Here is a 16,823-nt window from a genome sequence, read left to right on the forward strand (position 1 = left end):
GGATGCCTCAGAAGAAAGGAGTTCTTGAAATTGATACTACTCTAAATGCCACTGGCTCAGAACAAAGTGTTGACTCAACAGGTCAACATGATCTCTCAAAATCTGAATGGATGGCAACATGCATCCAACAGTACTAGAGAGGCAGCTTCTGAAGAAGCTTATGATCCTGAGAACCCTGCCATGGCAGAGGTTAATTACATGGGTGAACCTTATGGAAACACCTATAACTCATCATGGAGAAATCATCCAAATTTCTCATGGAAGGATCAACAAAAGCCTCAACAAGGCTTTAATAATGGTGGACGTAATAGGCTGAACAATAGCAAGCCATATCCATCATCTTCTCAGCAACAGACAGAGAATTCTGAACAAAACACTTCTAATTTAGCCAATGTAGTCTCTGATCTGTCAAAGGCCACTTTCAGTTTCATGAGTGAAACAAGATCCTCCATTAGAAATCTGGAGGCACAAGTGGGCCAGCTGAGTAAGAAAGTCATTGAAACTCCTCCCAGTATTCTCCCAAGCAATACAGAAGAGAATCCAAAAGGAGAGTGCAAGGCCATTGATTTAGTCAAAATGGCCAAATGCACAAGGGAGAAGGAGGACGAATATCCTAGTGAGAAAGACCTCCTGGGACGTCCCTCAAGCAAGAAGGAGTTTCCTATTAAGGATTCAAAGGAATCTAAGGCTCTTATAGAGACCATAGAGATTCCATTAAATCTCCTTCTGCCATTCATGAGCTCTGAAGACTATTCATCCTCTGAAGAGGATAAAGATGTGACTGGAGAACAAGTTGCTCAATATTTAGGAGCTATCATGAAGCTGAATGCCAAGTTATTTGGTAATGAGACTCGGGAAAGTGAACCTCCCTTGCTCATTAATGAACTGGATACTTGGATTCAGAAAATTCTACCTCAAAAGAAACAAGATCCTGGCAAGTTCTTAATACCTTGTACCATAGGCACCATGATCTTTGAAAAAGCTCTGTGTGATCTGGGGTCAGGGATAAATCTTATGCCACTCTCTGTAATGGAGAAGCTGGGGATCATTGAGGTACAACCTGCCTTGTTCTCATTACAACTGGCGGACAAGTCATTAAGACAAGCTTATGGAATAGTAGAGGACGTGTTAGTAAAGGTTGAAGGCCTTTACATCCCTGCTGATTTCATAATCTTAGACACTAGGAAGGAAGAGGATGATTGCATCATCCTTGGAAGACCTTTCCTAGCCACAGCAGGAGCTGTGATAGATGTCAACAGAGGTGAATTAGTCCTTCAATTGAATGGGGACTACCTTGTGTTTAAGGCACATGGCCATCCCTCTGTGACAGAAGAGAGTAAGCATGAAGAGCTTCTCTCAGTTCAGAGTCAAGAAGAGCCCACACAGTCAAACTCTAAGTTTGGTGTTGTGATGCCACAACCAAACTCTAAGTTTGGTGTTAAGACCCCATATCCAAACTCTAAGTTTGGTGTTGGCAACTATACAACATTGACCTGATCACCTTGTGGCTCCATGAGAGCCACTGTCAAGCTATTGACATTAAAGAAGCGCTTGTTGGGAGGCAACCCAATTTTATCTAATTTTTATTTTATTTTATTTTATTGTTATTTTGTGTTTTCTTAGGTACATGATCATGAGGAGTCACGAAAAAATCATAATAATTAAAAACAGAGTCAAAAACAGCAGAAAAAAATTCGCACCCTGGAGGAAGCACAGGCTGGCATTCAACGCCAGTAAGATGCATCTGGCCGGCGTTCAACGCCAGAACAGAGCATCATTCTGGCGCTGAACGCCAGAAACAAGCAATATTCTGGCGCTGAACGCCAGGAATGTGCCCAGAGAAGAAAAGCTGGCGCTGAACGCCAGTAACAAGCATGAAACTGGCGTTCAACGCCAGAAACATGCTTTACATGGGCGTTGAACGCCCAGAATGTGCACCACACGGCGTTTAAACGCCAGAATGGTGTGCAAAGGCAATTTACATGCCTATTTGGTGCAGGGATGGAATTCCTTGACACCTCAGGATCTGTGGACCCCACAGGATCACCTCAGGATCTGTGGACCCCACAGGATCCCCACCTACCATATTCCCACCTTACCTCCTAATCCTAATCACACTCTCCTATTCCCCATGTCACACTTCCCAACACTCTTCACCAATCACCTCAATTACTCTTCCCAATTACCCCCTTCACCACTCACATCCATCCACTCTTCCCCATAAACCTTACCTACCTTCAAAAATTCAAAACCATTTTCCCACCCCTTCCCACCCAAAATAGCCGAAACTACACTCCCCCCTCTCCCTATAAATTCCCTTCCATTCTACTTCATTTTCACACAACACAAACCCCTCTTCTCCCACTTAACCGAACCTACATCTCTCCCTCTCTACCAGATTTTCTTCTTCTTCTTCTTCTCTTCTTTCTTCTCTTGCTCGAGGGCGAGCAATATTTTAAGTTTGGTGTGGTAAAAGCATAAGCTTTTTGTTTTTCCATTACCATCAATGGCACCTAAGGCCGGAGTATCCTCTAGAAAAGGAAAAGGGAAGACAAAAGCTTCCACCTCCGAGTCATGGGAGATGGAAAGATTCATCTCCAAGAGCCATCAAGACCACTTCTATGATGTTGTGGCAAAGAAGAAGGTGATCCCTGAGGTCCCTTTCAAGCTCAAGAAAAATGAGTATCCGGAGATCCGACATGAAATCCGAAGAAGAGGTTGGGAAGTCCTAACCAACCCCATACAACAAGTCAGAATCTTAACGGTTCAAGAGTTCTATGCCAATGCATGGATCACTAGGAACCATGCTCAAAGTATGAACCCGAGTCCAAAGAATTATCTCACAATGGTTCGGGGGAAATACTTAGATTTTAGTCCGGAAAATGTGAGGTTGGCATTCCACTTGCCCATGATGCAAGGAGATGAACGCCCCTACACTAGAAGGGTCAAATTTGATCAAAGGTTGGACCAAGTCCTTATGGACATTTGTGTGGAAGGAGCTCAATGGAAGAGAGACTCCAAAGGCAAGCCAGTCCAACTAAGAAGACTGGACCTTAAGCCTATAGCTAGAGGATGGTTGGAGTTCATTCAACGTTCCATCATTCCTACTAGCAACCGATCTGAAGTTACTGTGGATCGGGCCATCATGATTCATGGCATCATGATTGGAGAGGAAGTAGAAGTTCATGAGGTCATCTCCAATGAAATCTACAAAATAGCTGACAAGCCCTCACCCATGGCACGGCTAGCTTTTCCTCACCTTATTTGCCATCTATGTTACTCAGTTGGAGTTATCATAGAAGGAGACATCTCCATTGAAGAGGATAAGCCCATCACCAAGAAGAGGATGGAGCAAGCAAGAGAGACCCTTCACGGTTCTCAAGAGATGCATGAGGAAGCTCATCATCAAGAAATCCCTGAGATGCCTCAAGGGATGCACTTTCCTCCCAACAACTATTGGGAACAACTCAACACTTCCTTAGAAGATTTGAGCCACAATGTTGAACAACTAAGGGTGGAACATCATGAGCACTCCATCATTCTCCAAGAAATAAGAGAAGACCAAAGAGCAATGAGGGAGGAGCAACAAAGGCAAGGAAGGGACATAGAAGAGCTTAAGGACATTGTTGGTCCTTCAAGAAGAAGACGCCACTAAAGGTGGATTCATTCCTTGTTCTTTATTTCTTTCTGTTTTCGGTTTTTAATGTTGTGTTTATCTATGTTTTGTGTCTTTATTTCATGATCATTAGTATGTAACCATGTCTTAAAGCTATGAATAAAATCCATTAATCCTTCACCTCTCTTAAATGAAAAATGTTTTAATTCAAAAGAACAAGAAGTACATAAATTTCGAATTTATCTTTGAATTTAGTTTAATTATATTGATGTGGTGACAATACTTTTGTTTTCTGAATGAATGCTTGAACAGTGCATATGTCTTTTGATCTTGTTGTTTATGAATGTTAAAATTGTTGGCTCTTGAAAGAATGATGAACAAAGAGAAATGTTATTGAGGATCTGAAAAATCATGAAATTGATTCTTGAAGCAAGAAAAAGCAGTGAACAAGAAGAAGCTTGCGAAAAAAAAAATAGAAAGAAAAAGAAAAAGCAAGCAGAAAAGCCAAATAGCCCTTAAAACCAAAAGGCAAGGGTAAAAAGGATCCAAGGCTTTGAGCATCAATGGATAGGAGGGCCCAAGGAAATAAAATCCAGGCCTAAGCGGCTAAATCAAGCTGTCCCTAACCATGTGCTTGTGTCATGAAGGTCCAAGTGAAAAGCTTGAGACTGAGTGGTTAAAGTCGTGATCCAAAGCAAAAAGAGTTTGCTTAAGAGCTCTGGACACCACTAACTGGGGACTCTAGCAAAGCTGAGTCACAATCTGAAAAGGTTCACCCAGTTATGTGTCTGTGGCATTTATGTATCCGGTGGTAATACTGGAAAACAAAGTGCTTAGGGCCACGGCCAAGACTCATAAATAGCTGTGTTCAAGAATCAACATGCTTAACTAGGAAAGTCAATAACACTATCCGAAATTCTAAGTTCCTAGAGAAGCCAATCATTCTATACTTCAAAGGAAAAAGTGAGATGCCAAAACTGTTCAGAAGCAAAAAGCTACAAGTCCCGCTCATCTGATTATAATAAATATTCATTGATATTTTGGAATTTATAGTATATTCTCTTCTTTTTATCCTATTTGATTTTCAGTTGCTTGGAGACAAGCAACAATTTAAGTTTGGTGTTGTGATGAGCGGATAATTTATACGCTTTTTGGCATTGTTTTTAGGTAGTTTTTAGTAAGTTCAAGCTACTTTTAGGGATGTTTTCATTAGTTTTTATGTTAAATTCACATTTCTGGACTTTACTATGAGTTTGTGTGTTTTTCTGTGATTTCAGGTAAATTCTGGCTGAAATTGAGGGACTTGAGCAAAACTCTGAAAAAGGCTGACAAAAGGACTGCTGATGCTGTTGGAATCTGACCTCCCTGCACTCGAAATGGATTTTCTGGAGCTACAGAACTCCAAATAGCGCGCTCTCAACGGCGTTGGAAAGTAGACATCCAGAGCTTTCCAGCAATATATAATAGTCCATACTTTATTCGGAAATTGACGATGTAACTTGGCGTTGAACGCCAAGTACATGCTGCTGTCTGGAGTTAAACGCCAGAAAAACGTCATGATCCGGAGTTGAACGCCCAAAACACGTCATAACTCGGAGTTCAACTCCAAGAGAAGCCTCAGCTCGTGGATTGATCAAGCTCAGCCCAAACATACACCAAGTGGGCCCCGGAAGTGGATTTATGCATCAATTACTTACTCATGTAAACCCTAGGAGCTAGTTTATTATAAATAGAACATTTAACTATTGTATTAGACATCTTTTGACAGTTTAATCTCTTGACTGTTTAGCCTTTGATTATTCGGTCTCTTGATCACTCAGGGGGCTGGCCATTCGGCCATGCCTGAACCTTTTACTTATGTATTTTCAACGGTGGAGTTTCTGCACACCATAGATTAATGGTGTGGAGCTCTGCTGTACCTCAAGTTTCAATACAATTACTATTACTTTTTATTCAATTCTCGCTTGTTCTTATTCCAAGATATACGTTGCACAACACTTTGATGAATGTGATGATCCGTGACACTCATCATCATTCTCACCTATGAACGCGCATGATTGACAACCACATCCGTTCTACTTTAGGCCGGGCGCATATCTCTTAGATTCCCCAACAGAATCTTCGTGGTATAAGCTAGATAGATGGCGGCATTCATGAGGATCCGGAAAGTCTAACCTTGTCTGTGGTATTCCGAGTAGGATCCTGGGAATCCGGAAAGTCTAACCTTGTCTGTGGTATTCCGAGTAGGATTCCGGTATTGAATGACTGTGACGAGCTTCAAACTCCTGAAGGCTGGGCGTTAGTGACAAACGCAAAAGAATCAATGGATTCTACTCCAACCTGATTTAGAACCGACAGATGATTAGCCGTGCTGTGACAGAGCATTTGGACCATTTTCACTGAGAGGATGGGATGTAGCTATCAACCAAGGGTGATGCCTCCAGACGATTAGCCGTGCAGTGACAGCGCATAGGACCATTTTTCCGAGAGGATTAAAAGTAGCCATTGATGATAGTGATGCCCTACATACAGCTTGCCATGGAAAGGAATAAGAAGGATTGAAGGAAGAGCGAGTAGTGAAGTAGAGTTTCAAGAGGAATACAGCATCTCCATACACCTATCTGAAATTCCCACTATTGATTTACATAAGTATTTCTATCCCTTTTTATTTTCTATTTTATTACAAATTTTCGAAACCATAAACCAAATTAATCTGCCTAACTGAGATTTACAAGGTGACCATAGCTTGCTTCATACCAACAATCTCTGTGGGATCGACCCTTACTCACGTAAGGTTTATTACTTGGACGACCCAGTACACTTGCTGGTTAGTTGAACGGAGTTGTGAATTCAAATAGAGACAATTATTAAATTTCATACAAGTACAAAGACAATAGATCACAATTTCGTCCACCAATGGTAGAAGGAGATTTAATGGAATCTCTATGGTCTCTATATGAGCCTCAGATTCCTTTGGATCCTTAATAGGAAACTCCTTCTTGCTTGAGGGACGTCCCAGGAGGTCTTCCTCATTAGGATTTTCGTCCTCCTCCTCCCTTGTGCATTCGGCCATATTGATTATATCAATGGCCTTGCACTCTCCTTTCGAATTCTCTTCTGTATTGCTTGGGAGAATACTGGGAGGAGTTTCAATGACTTTCTTACTCAGTTGGCCCACTTGTGCCTCCAGATTCCTAATGGAGGATCTTGTTTCACTCATGAAACTGAAAGTGGCCTTTGACAGATCAGATACTAGATTGGCTAAATTAGAAGTGCTTTGTTCAGAATTCTCTATCTGTTGCTGAGAAGATGATGGAAAAGGCTTGCTATTGCTCAGCCTGTTGCGTCCACCATTGTTAAAGCCTTGTTGAGGCTTTTGTTGATCCTTCCATGAGAAATTTGGATGATTTCTCCATGATGAGTTATAGGTGTTTCCATAAGGTTCACCCATGTAATTAACCTCTGCCATGGCAGGGTACTCAGGATCATAAGCTTCTTCAGAAGCTGCCTCTTTAGTACTGTTGGATGCATGTTGCCATCCATTCAGATTTTGAGAGATCATGTTGACCTGTTGAGTCAACACTTTGTTCTGAGCCAATATGGCATTCAGAGCATCAATTTCAAGAACTCCTTTCTTCTGAGGTATCCCATTATTCACGAAATTCCTCTCAGAAGTGTACATGAATTGGTTGTTTGCAACCATGTCAATGAGTTCTTGAGCCTCTTCAGGCGTTTTCTTTAGGTGAATAGATCCACCTGCAGAATGGTCCAATGAAATTTTTGAAAATTCAGAGAGACTATAATAGAATATATCTAATATGGTCCATTCTAAAAACATGTCAGATGGACATCTTTTGGTCAGCTGCTTGTATCTTTCCCAAGCTTCATAGAGGGGTTCACCATCTTTTTGTTTGAAGGTTTGAACATCCACTCTCAGCTTGCTCAGCTTTTGAGGAGGAAAGAATTTATCCAAGAAGGCTGTGACCAGCTTATCCCAGGAGTCCAGGCTATCCTTAGGTTGTGAATCCAACCATATTCTAGCTCTATCTCTTACAGCAAAAGGGAAAAGCATGAGTCTGTAGACTTCAGGATCAACTCCATTCGTCTTTACAGTCTCACAGATCTGCAAGAACTCAGTTAAAAACTGATAAGGATCTTCAGATGGAAGTCCATAAAACTTGCAGTTTTGTTGCATTAAAGCAACTAGTTGAGGTTTAAGCTCAAAATTATTGGCTCCAATGGCAGGAATGGAGATGCTTCTTCCATCAAATTTGGACGTTGGCTTTGTGAAGTCACCAAGCATTCTCCTCGCATTATTATTATTTTCGGCTGCCATCTACTTCTCTTGTTCTAATGTTTCTGAAAGGTTACCTTTAGATTGTTGTAACTTAGCTTCTCTTAATTTTCTCTTCAGGGTCCTTTCAGGTTCTGGATCAATTTCAACAAGAGTGCCTTTATCCTTGTTCTTGCTCATATGAAAGAGAAGAAAACAAGAAAAGAAAGAGGAATCCTCTATGTCACAGTATAGAGATTCCTTTATGTTAGTAGAAGAAGAAAAGGGGATAAGGAAAGGAGAATGGTTCGGATTTTTAGATGAAGAGACGTGAAGAGAAGTGTTAGTAAATAATTAATTAAATAGAATAAAAAAAGAGAGGGAGAATTTCGAAAATAATTTTGAAAAAGGGGTTAGTAATTTTCGAAAATTAAATATAAGATATAATTAAAATTAAAATTTAAAACAAAAAGAATTTTTGAAAAAGAGGTGAGATATTTTCGAAAATTAGAGAGGGAAAAGTAGTTAGGTGGTTTTGAAAAAGATAAGAAACAAACAAAAAGTTAGTTAGTTGATTGAAAAAGATTTGAAATCAAAATTTAAAAAGATAAGAAGATAAGAAGTTAGATAAGATATTTTGAAATCAAATTTTGAAAAAGATAAAATTTTTGAAAAAGATATGATAAAAAAAGATAAGATAAGATATGTTTGAAAAAGATTTAATTTTCAAAATGACTTAACTAACAAGAAACTACAAGATAAGATTCTAGAATTTAAAGATTGAACATTTCTTAATAAGAAAGTAACAAACTTCAAATTTTGAATCAATCACATTAATTGTTAGCTAATTTTCGAAAATATGATATAAAGATAAGAAAAAGATTTTGAAAATATTTTGAAAAAGAATTTTGAAATTTTCGAGAAAGAGGAAAAATTGGAAAAGATATGATTTTTGAAAAAGATTTTGAAAAGATAAGATTTTTAAAATTGAAAATTTGACTTGACTTGTAAGAAACAACTAATTTTAAAAATTTTTGACCAAGTCAACCTAAAATTTCGAAAATTTGGAGAGAAATAAGGAAAATATATTTTTTTTATTTTTGAATTTTTTTATGATGAAAGAGAAAAACACAAATATGACCCAAAACATAAAAATTTTGGATCAAAACACAAGATGCATGCAAGAACACTATGAATGTCAAGATGAACACCAAGAACACTTTGAAGATCATGGTGAACATCAAGAACATATTTTTGAAAAATTTTTGATGCAAAGAAAACATGCAAGACACCAAACTTAGAAATCTTTAATGCATGGACTCTAACAAACAAAAAATGCATATGAAAAACAACAAACAACACAAAACAAGAAAATATCAAGATCAAACAAGGCGACTTGTCAAGAACAACTTGAAGATCATGAAGAACACTATGAATGCATGGAATTTTCGAAAAATGCAAGAAAAATTTTTAAAGCATGCAATTGACACCAAACTTAAAAATTGACTCAAGACTCAAACAAGAAACACAAAATATTTTTTATTTTTATGATTTTCTAATTTTTTTGTATTTTTATTAATTTTGTCGAAAATATAGTTTGGAAAAACGAGAAATAAAGATAAAAATTTTGAAAAAGATTTTCGAAAAGAAAATTACCTAATCTGAGCAACAAGATGAACCGTCAGTTGTCCATACTCGAACAATCCCCGGCAACGGCGCCAAAAACTTGGTGGACGAAATTGTGATCACATCAATGTAGTATTCTTTGTTGTTGTATAGAATCATTATTATGGCACTTATGTGTGGACACAACTCCGTTCAACTAACCAGCAAGTGTACTGGGTCGTCCAAGTAATACCTTACGTGAGTAAGGGTCGATCCCACAGAGATTGTTGGTATGAAGCAAGCTATGGTCACCTTGTAAATCTCAGTTAGGCAGATTAAATGGTTATGGGTTTCGAAAATTAATAATAAATAGAAAATAAAAAGGGATAGAAATACTTATGTAAATCAATAGTGGGAATTTCAGATAGGCGTGTGGAGATGCTAGAATCCTTTCGAATCTTTACTTTCTTATTGCTTTCATCCAATCCTTCTTGCTCGTTTCCATGGCAAGCTGTATGTAGGGCATCACCATCATCAATGGCTACTTTTAATCCTCTCGGGAAAATGGTCCTATGCGCTGTCACTGCACGGCTAATCATCTATCGGTTCTCAATCAGGTTGGAGTAGAATCCCTTGATTCTTTTGCGTTTGTCATCACGCCCAGCCTTCAGGAGTTTGAAGCTCGTCACAGTCATTCAATACCGGAATCCTACTCGGAATACCACAGACAAGGTTAGACTTTCCGGATCCCCATGAATGCCGCCATCTATCTAGCTTATACCACGAAGATTCTGTTGGGGAATCTAAGAGATATGCGCCCGGCCTAAGGTAGAACAGAAGTGGTTGTCAGTCACGCACGTTCATAGGTGAGAATGATGATGAGTGTCACGGATCATCACATTCATCAAAGTGTTGTGCAACATATATCTTGGAATAAGAATAAAAGAGAATTGAATAGAAAGTAATAGTGATTGTATTGAAACTTGAGGTACAGCAGAGCTCCACACCCTTAATCTATGGTGTGCAAAAACTCCACCGTTGAAAATACATAAGGGAAAGGTTCAGGCATGGCCGAATGGCCAGCCCCCTTGAAGGTGATCAAAAGACCGAATCGTCAAGAGATAAGACAGTCAAAGATTAAACTGTCAAAAGATTGCTAATACAATAGTAAATCATCCTATTTATACTAGACTAGCTACTAGGGTTTACATGAGTAAGTAATTGATGCATAAATCCACTTCCGGGGCCCACTTGGTGTATGCTTGGGCTGAGCTTGATCTATCCACGAGCTGAGGCTTTTCTTGGAGTTGAACTCCAAGTTATAACGTGTTTTGGGCGTTCAACTCTGGATCATGACGTTTTTCTGGCGTTTAACTCCAGACAGCAGCATGTACTTGGCGTTCAACGCCAAGTTACGTCGTCAATTTCCGAATAAAGTATGGACTATTATATATTGCTGGAAAGATCTGGATGTCTACTTTCCAACGCCGTTAAGAGCGCGCCATTTGGAGTTCTGTAGCTCCAGAAAATTTATTTCGAGTGCAGGGAGGTCAGATTCCAACAGCATCAGCAGTCCTTTTGTCAGCCTTTTTCATAGTTTTGCTCAAGTCCCTCAATTTCAGCCAAAAATTACCTAAAATCACAGAAAAATACACAAACTCATAGTAAAGTCCAGAAATGTGAATTTAACATAAAAAGTAATGAAAACATCCCTAAAAGTAGCTTGAACTTACTAAAAACTACCTAAAAACAATGCCAAAAAGCGTATAAATTATCCGCTCATCAATGTCCAAAAAGGGGAGGTAACACTGAGAGTCAATGAGGATGAGTTTAAGTTGAATGCTGTCAAAGCTGTGCAGCATCTAGACACATCAAAAGACTGCATGAGCGTTGATATTATTGACTCCCTGGTGGAAAAGGTCAATATGACTGAGAGTCTCGAATCAGAGCTAGAGGACATTTTTAAAGATGTTCAGCCTGATCTGGAGGAACTAGAGAAACCCATAGAACCTTTGAAAACTCCTCCAAAAGAGGGGAAACTTCCCAAATCCGAGCTCAAACTACTACCACCATCCCTGAAGTATGCATTTCTGGGAGAAGATGATACTTTTTCGGTAATTATAAGCTCTGCTTTAGAGCCACAAGAAGAGAAAGCACTAATTCAGGTGCTAAGGACACACAAGACAGCTCTTGGGTGGTCCATAAGTGATCTTAAGGGCATTAGCCCATTCAGATGCATTCACAAGATCCTATTGGAGGATGATGATAAGCCAGTGGTTCAACCACAGAGGCGGATGAATCCAGCCATGAAGGAGGTGGTGCAGAAAAGGTCACTAAGTTACTAGAGGCTGGGATTATTTATTCTATTTCAGATAGCCCCTGGGTGAGCCCTGTCCAAGTTGTCCCCAATAAGGGAGGTATGACTGTGGTTCATAATGAAAGGAATGAACTCGTTCCCACAAGAACAGTTATAGGGTGGCATATGTGTATTGACTACAGAAGGCTCAATACATCTACTAGAAAGGATCTTTATCCATTACCATTCATAGACCAGATGCTAGAGAGACTAGCAGGTCATGAATACTACTACTTTTAGGATGGCTATTTAGGCTACAACCAAATTGCAGTAGACCCTCAGGACCAAGAGAAAATAGCATTCACATGTCCATCTGGAGTATTTGCCTACAGAAGGATGCCATTTGGTCTGTGCAATGCACCTGCAACATTTCAGAGATGCATGCTCTTTATCTTCTCTAATATGGTAGAGAAATTTTTGGAAGTCTTCATGGATGACTTCTCAGTATTTGGAGACTTATTGATAAACCACTATTTCATGGTTTATATTGTATTTAATTGAGTGGTTTTATCAAGCTTTTCACCCATTTATTCATAAGATTTGCATGATTTTACAATTCCTTCCTAGTTTAGTTCTATGATTGAAAACATGCTTCTTTGGTCTTAATTTAGCTAATCTTAATCCTCTTTTATTACCATTTGATGCCTTGATTTGTGTGTTAAGTGTTTCAGGCTTTATAGGGCAGGAATGGCTTAGAGAATAATGATGAAGCGTGCAAAAATGGAAGGAACACAAGGAATTGAGGAGATGACCAGCGAGAAGTCACGCGGTCACATGGCTCACGCGACCGCGCGAAATGGAAGAAATCAAAGTGACATGTTCGCGTGCCTGACGCGACCGCGCGGATTGGAAGCTGCACGAACGACGCAAAAGCGTGGACGACGCGTATGCATGGTACGAGAAATGCTAAGTGACGCGAACGCGTGGACGACACGGACGCATGACGTGCACGATCTGCAGAATTACAAAAGTCACTGGCAGAGATTCTGGGCTGCATTTCAACCCAGTTTTTGGCCCAGAAACACAGATTAAAGTCAGGGAACTTGCAGAGACTCGAGATGCATTCATAATTCACAATTTTAGTTTTAGATGTAATTTTTAGTGAGAGAGGCTCTCTCCTCTCTCTTAGGATTAGGATTAGGATTAGAATTTATTTTAGGATTAGGATTTCTTTTCACTTTAGGATTATTTTATCTTCATTAGGTTCAATAATTTATGTTTCTTTTCTAATTTTATTTACTCTGATATTTTTAATTGTGTTTGATTGATGTTGCCCAATTGGCTGATGATATTGTCCATGTTAGAATTGACATTTTCTATTTAATATAATTTGAGGTATTTCAGACTCATGATTGCTTTTCTTTAATTTTAATTTAGATTATTTACTATTGGCTTTAATTGATTAACTGAAAGCTCTTGAGTTCTCAACTATTCATGATTGATTATTATGTCGGCTAATTAACTGGAATTCCACTAACTCTAGTCTTTCCTTAGGATTTGGCTAGGACTTGGGAAATCTAACCAATTGGTTCACTTGACTTTCCTTGCCTACGCAAAGGGTAACTAAGTGGGATTAACTTCCATTCTCATAGGAGTAACTAGGATAGGACTTCCGAATTTTCATATCCTACCAAAAGTTTATTTTACAGTTATTTATTTATTTTACCTGCCATTTAAATTACTTGTTCCTCATCTTCAAAACCCCGATTTACAATCTTCATAACCAATAATAAGAACATACCTCCCTGCAATTCCTTGAGAAGACGACCCGAGGTTTAAATACTTCGGTTATCAATTTATTTAGGGGTTTGTTACTTGTGACAACCAAAATTTTTGTAAGAAAGGTTGATTGCTTGGTTTAGTAACTATACTTACAATGAGAGTTTACTATAACTTCTAAACCGTCAATCTTCAGTTCTTCAAAATGGCGCCGTTACCAGGGAATTGCAAATGTGTGCCTTATTATTGGTTATTGTAAATATTTTTTTCAAAAAAAAATCATATCTTTTTCAAAATATTTTCCTATCTTTTTCAAAAATCATATCTTTTTCAAAATACTTTCTTTTAATTACTTTTTGTTTTTATTCTCTCCTACTACTATGAACTCTCACCCCTTTGGCTATGAGTCTGGTTATAATTATGTTGCGGGAAGAGGAAATTACAATGAAAACATGCATCAAGGATGGAACAATCAAAGATGGGAGGAGCCACAAGGATTTGATCGACCCTCATGGCAACAACCACCTCCAATGGACTATCAACAACCATTCTGTGATGCATACCAAGATAACGATTACGGTGAGCACTCTTTTGATTATCAACAACCACCACCATACGCTTATGAACCCCCTCATCAACATAGCCTTGGACCACTATACTCACAAGCCTCTTTCCCCCATTCACCTCCATATGACCCTAACCCCTATCCACCATACCAACCACCCTATGAGCCATATGAACCATTTATAGAACCACCCCAATTCCAACCCAATTACTCCCAAGAACCACCACCTCCACATGCACCATATCCATATCCATCAATCCAAGAGCCTTATGGTCCTACTTATGATACCCAAGCGGAACAAGAATCAAGGGATCGTCTCAAGGAAACAGTGGATCAATTTCAGGCAACCCTTCATCAATTGAATCGAGCAATAAATCAATTGGCTTCCCGATGTTCGGACACTCAAGGAACCCCCATGGCTTCATGTGGACAATCTAATGAAGAACGTAGCATGAAGGAGACATTAGAAACTCCGGTGGACAGTAAAGAGCATGAAGTTGTACTGGAACAAGTGGAGGAAGCCGGAATTATTGAAGAAGAAGAAATGGTTGAAGACTTAGGAGATGCTGAACCTCCATGGGAATGTCAAGACATAGAGCCTCCTTCCAAGGTGATTGAAATTGATGCTGATGAGGGTGTACAACCTCCAAGGCATACCATAGTTGAAGACTTCGAAGAGGTTGATCAAGATATGGAAATTAAAGAAGAAGAAGCACAACCTCCCATGCCCTTGGTAATTAATGAAGAAGAGTTTGAATTATTTTGGAACATGGTTTTTGAGCCAAAGAACACACAACCTATGAGATTTTGAGCTTATTTACATGGTTACTATTCATACCCTGGGTCGAGCTGTCCGACCCGGGATGTTCTACAGACAAAGCGACCGACCTCTTCAGGACAAGACAACCCGACCTCTTCTCAAAGAGCTCGGCCAAGTCACAGGAAAGCCCAAACCAAGGGCCCAAATAGAGGAACACGTCCCAAATCCAAGGGCAGCCCAAGCCCGTAGAGATAAAGGCGGTTCCCTTAAAGGATAAAGATGACCTCACTTAAAGATAAGATAAAGATAAGATAAGATAACTAACTTATCTTATCCACATGAGGCCACATCTCACCATTATAAATACACTGGAGCACCCAGGTATAACTCATATTCTGATTCTACTCAATACCTGCTTAATACCCTTGCTAACTTAAGCATCGGAGTCCCTTGCAGGTACCCCCCACCCTCCGGGGATGAAGGATCAGCACCATCACCAAGTCCAATAAGTCGGACACACCAGCTCCGACCGCTATACACCTGCCGGACACGTCGGCTCCGACCAACACAGAAGATCTCGACCGAGATCGACCTACAGTTTCAGATAACCCCCGGAACAGTTATATTATTTAACCATAATATTTTATTCTTGTGTGTTTTCTTCTCTATAATTGCAATCTTTACTTTGTTCCATTCTATATGTCCATTATTTAGTATATTTACATGCTTGCATATGATTGAGGCCATTGTTTGATTCTAGCTCACCATTCCCAAATTAGCCTACCTTTACATCACCCTTGTTAGCCCCCTTAAGCCTTTAAATCCCCTCTTATTTTATAACCACATTACTAGCCTTAAGCAGAAAAACAAAATAAAAATCCCAAGTCGAATTCTTGGTTAGCTTAAGATAGAAATTGTGTAATTGTTTAAGTGTGGGGAAACTTTATGGGAACACAGATGATAGAAACAAGGTAGAAAGTTAAAAAGAATAAAGATATTTCAAAATAAAAATTTTTTTGGGAAGCATGCTCATATGAAATCAAAGTAATTAAAATTACCATGTGCATATATAAAAAAAAAATTCAGTATTTAAATAAAGGGGATACAAAGAATTCCCCAAATGCAAAATAAAGCAATGCACATGGGACAAAATTCAAAAATAAGTTTGATACATGAGCATGTAATACAAAAGTGGGAAAAATTTGGGTAGCTAGGTAAAGAATTTTAAATTTTATAAAGTATGTATATGTTAGGTGAGATCTTAGACTAATCAAGGATTCACTCTGTTAGCTCACTTAGCCTTATATATACATCCCCACCTTTACCTCAGCCCCATTACAACCTTGAAAAGACCTCATGATGTTTGCATTAGTATACTAAATATTTGTTGATTGGTTAGCTGAAGAACAAAGTTTAGAAAGTATGATTAGAGAAAATTAGAGTGAAGTACCCTATACACTTGAGAGATTAGAGTGATATACACTACCAGTGAGGGTTCAATGCTTGATTCTATGTTCCCTGCTTTTATGAGCTATCTTCTTACAAGTTTACTTATTTTCACTGTATGATTTGAATTAGTGAAATCCAGTTCATATTTATTCTTGAAGGATTTATTTACTTTTTTACCAAGTAGGTAGAAACATTTTGCATGTAGTTGCATTCACATTCATAGGCTGCATTGCATGAGTCTTGCCTTTCCCTATTCATTTATTTGGTCTCCTTGAGTTTAGCATGAGGACATGCTAATGATTAAGTGTGGGGAGGTTGATAAACCATTATTTCATGGTTTATATTGTATTTAATTGAGTGGTTTTATCAAGCTTTTCACCCACTTATTCATAAAATTTGTATGATTTTACAATTCCTTCCTAGTTTAGTTCTATGATTGAAAACATGCTTCTTTGGTCTTAATTTAGCTAATCTTAATCC

The sequence above is a fragment of the Arachis stenosperma genome, chromosome 7, assembly GCF_014773155.1.
Source record: "Arachis stenosperma cultivar V10309 chromosome 7, arast.V10309.gnm1.PFL2, whole genome shotgun sequence".
NCBI lineage: Eukaryota > Viridiplantae > Streptophyta > Magnoliopsida > Fabales > Fabaceae > Arachis > Arachis stenosperma.